Source organism: Pinus tabuliformis, chromosome 3_2 (assembly GCF_031772625.1).
Source record: "Pinus tabuliformis cultivar Carrire ecotype Pingquan chromosome 3_2, CPIR1, whole genome shotgun sequence".
Lineage (NCBI taxonomy): Eukaryota > Viridiplantae > Streptophyta > Pinopsida > Pinales > Pinaceae > Pinus > Pinus tabuliformis.
In genome coordinates, this window is record NC_142302.1 from 130,312,120 (window position 1) to 130,316,490 (window position 4,371).

Sequence of the window (4,371 nt, forward strand, 5' to 3'; positions counted from 1 at the left end):
CTAGGGTTTAGGGAAGCCCTATTTAGTTACTAAATTGAAATTTTTTTGGATGTAAGGGATGAGCATAGGCCCTCTAATTTTTTAAATTTATGTTTGGTAGATTCTAGGGTTACGGAAGCCCTATTTGGTTACTAAATTGAAAAATTTATGGATGTAAGGGATGAACATAGGCCCTCAAATTTTTTAAATATATGTTTGGTAGCCTTTAATGTCCTCAATTGTCCCTTTTGTGTTGCCTAACCCTAAATTATATGTCATCTATAGAAAAAGTATCTTTAAATGTAGAAAGGATTTGTATGTTGTCAATGACATCATGAGATTTGTAAAGATTTTTAAGGTAGGAATTCTAGTCCCTTAAGTGAACCATATTGTTTTCTTTAGTTTTACGAGTAAGAAATTTCCTCAATATTTTCTTATAATCTAGCTTAGGTAGGTGCACAAGCTTCTCTTGATTTCTATTTATACAATACTTAGTTTTCATTTTAATTGGGGATTTGTACCTATTTATCTTGTTAGATTTTATGGAGTCATTAGAAGCATCCATAATGGATTTTCTAGCAATATTACACTTGTTGGTTATTATATTTTCCTTTTTACACATCACCTTAATAGATAATTTTTAGTGGAAGTAAAGAGGGTTGTCGAAAAATTATGATATAGATCTTTGATATTGTCCTTATTTGATAGGAGATTTAATTTATTATTTGAATCCCTTACAAAAAGATCTAATTTATCTTTGTTGAAGTGCTTTTGATTATCATAATTCTCTTCTTCAATATGGTTTAGTAAATAACAAAGGTTAGAGTTAGGTATAAAGTGCTATGATTAGAGTCAAGGTCATGGTCATTTGAGATGTCAAATTTTATTTTTTTGTTGTATACCGTGATATCAAATATCACATAATCTATGACATTGATGTCAAGCCCATGACTATAGGTCATTCAACAGGATTTCAATCACATCACTAGACCATTTCAAATTATTAGATCTTGAGAATTTCATATATGGATTAGCTCGTTACCAAACAAATTCTCAACCAGCTCTTTGGAGTTTCTTTTAGATTTGATAACTAACACAAGGCCCTTATCTAGCCATAGAGGATTAGGGTTGGAATCATTGTTTAAAATAATATCTTGTTTAGTTTTTGTTTTAGCATTAAAGTCTCCTAGAAAAAGGATACTTCCTTCATTTCTCGTACTATAAATATCATTTTCTAATCCATTATAAAGACAAATTTTATCTACATTTTTTTCTTAGAATTAATAGGTGTGAAATAACATATGTGTATATAAATATTCTTAACAATAATGTACAAAATGGTTTATTCCATGAAGCCTAATGTGAGGAAATTTTTTATTTTCTATGTAACAAGCTATGCCTCCAATCCCTTAGTGATAATATCTTGTATATTTTTCTGTAGATTCAACATCTTATGTGATTTGCTAAAACACAAGACAAGAATCTACTCTACTCTTCTCAACGGAAACCAAAAATGATCGATGAAAAAAATAAGCAGAAAGAGGAAGAATATCAATTGCACATAACACAATATTTCTATGGGGAAAACAACTGCTAAAAACCCTGACTATCTATATTGCATTAACCAGAAGATATGAGAAGAAAATACAATTCTTGTTCATCCTGAACAAATCTTGCACCAATACAATCTAACTCTCTGCTTCACAAGCCAACTCAAGCCAACAATTAGCCAAATATGTTGCCTACCAAGCCCCTAGTTCCTTGCGCAATTCCTAGAGGAATCAACCCATATTTAATTGGGAAATTCACTCTCCATAACCGTGCAATGAAAACATAGGTCCTCAACTGATTTCATGCACCATCTATATAACTCGGAAAATTATACAACTAATAATACACTGTCCCTGAACACTAATCTCAACTGGGTCTTCATCTGAAATGACATGCATGAATTATTTGTGAGTGAATATTCAGTTAACTGGTGTGGTACTAGTGATGCACTGGCGCACTACTCCAATAGTAGACCTCTACTAGTTCCTCCAACAGTGAAAACTAGTTTAACTGACTATAACTCAATTAGACTGAGTTATCTAATTACAATTCCAAAGAACTCAAACTAGGACCCTAAAATTTAGGGATCACTCTACATGAATCTAGATAGACTTCCAACTCGAATTTCCTAAGTCAATTAAATCAATTTAACTTAATTAACTATTACAAGTTGCTATGAGAATAGAATTTCGATTTAATTCACAATTTAATTCAAGGACAAATTAAATTGGAATTTCTTGTTGCTATTTTTAACATATCTCTTGCTCCATATGGACCATAAGAAAAATCCCTTTATTTTATGGACCTTATATTCTTCATGATTCCAAGTTTCAACAAATAATATAGTATCACTTTCACTCAATATTGAGCTTAACATCGACCCTTTAGTCCATGGCAATCCACAATAGTTCGAAGAGAGGATTTCAAGTGTCCCAAATTCCAATTTAATATTATCTTTTTGGTCTCTATCCATAATGATATCTTTTATGTTCCTAAATAATTCCCATTTTCTTACTTTCCTTCCTGACTTACATTTACCTTTTGAACGAACTTAATTCCTTTTTATTGCTAGAATGAGATATTCATTTATAAATATACCTCTCTCTTTTAAACTTGTAGCTTTATTAAGTATGCCATATTTATACTCATTAAAGATTTCCCTAACACAAATTAACCTATCATTATTCTCAATTATTTTACCTAGCCTCTTTGCTTCTATGAGAGAAAAGGTTTTGAATTTTATAATTTATTTTTTAGTTTTGAATCCTTAACTAGTGCTAGTATGTCCTCATTTTTCCTCTCTTTTAAACCAAAAATTATGAGGTTCAAGGGTATTTGTTGCACTAATTTTCTAACTCTATAAGCTTATTCATTTCCTCTTTGTTGGGTTTGATACCCAATTTAATTCAAAATTGCTGAGGGACAAATTTCTATTTAGCTTTTCTTCCAACTCTTTAATTTTGATCCTCAAATTAAGATTTTCTAGATTATTGACATCTACTTTGTGGATTGATTGTTTCTTTTCTTGGCTTTGATTTTTCATTTCTTGTATTCTAATCTCCATTTCTCCAACATAATATCCAACTCTAATATGTTATTGTCTAATTGTTTATGAATCTTGTCTTAAAGGATCTAAATTTTATTATCAAGCATTACCTCTAACTATTTGAAGTTTGGCTCCCCTCTCTTCTCTATGTTGATCTAATAATTGTATGTATTTGCAAAGACTATTTAGGGTTAATTTGCTATGTTTCACCTTGAGAAGTTTTGGTAAGTGTAGTAAATTATTCAAATTGGAAATAGAAAGAAAAGCAATTATAAACCAGAGTCATAGAAGGAACTTGTGCCTCTAGTTAGGTCAAAATCAAAGATTAAGACTCAATTAGGACTATAGAAATGCCCCATGAAGATACCCGGATCAAGTTAGGATACGGGCCTAGTGATTATCCACATATCCACCCATAATAGATATGCCCTAAATTTGCCTCATAAAACTATGGATATGGTCGATGATGAATCTATGTATGTATATGCTTAATAGATTTCCCTAAAGAATATTTGGTGGTAAACAAAATTATTGATCTATATCATTTGGTAGTCGAGCGAGGGCACACATTTCCTTTTGATGTGTGGCTTGGAATAAATTGCCAGGGCACAACTAGAGGGAAGTGAGGAACCGATAATTTATTAATAGCTGAGCTAGGCACGAATAATTCTTCCCATGGTTCTCTTCAATCCACGTATCAAATTAATGCCATTGCTAATATTCTTTGATCCGCTCAAATACACGATGTTATATTCACTAAGTGAATAGATCTTTTCTAAGATCAGAAAACTACAAAACGAAGGAACTCTAATTTTAGCTTCATAATAGAATAGTAATCGATGAATCATAAACCACAGGTTGAGTTTCAACCTTTGACTAGAATATCAATATTTCATAATAAAATTAGCATAGATCTATTTCAACTATAGTTTCAACTTTTGACTAGAATATCAATATCTTATAATAAAATGAGCATACTACATAGATCTATTTCAAGTACAGTTTCAACCTTTGACTAGTCTAATACCAATATTTCATAATAAAACTAGCATAGATTCATCTCAAGTATGGCAACCTTTGACTAGAATGTCAATATCTCATAATAAAACTAGCATAGATCCATCTCAAGTATGGATCTAACATGAACTGAGAGGGATCAAATTATGGATCTAACATGAACTGAGAGGGATCAAATTTCTTCAGGTGTAAACTTATTTAAAGTGTAAAACACAATGTATTACTTTTCATTGTCATTGTTTAAATTGTATATTTGAATGCTAAATAGAATATATATA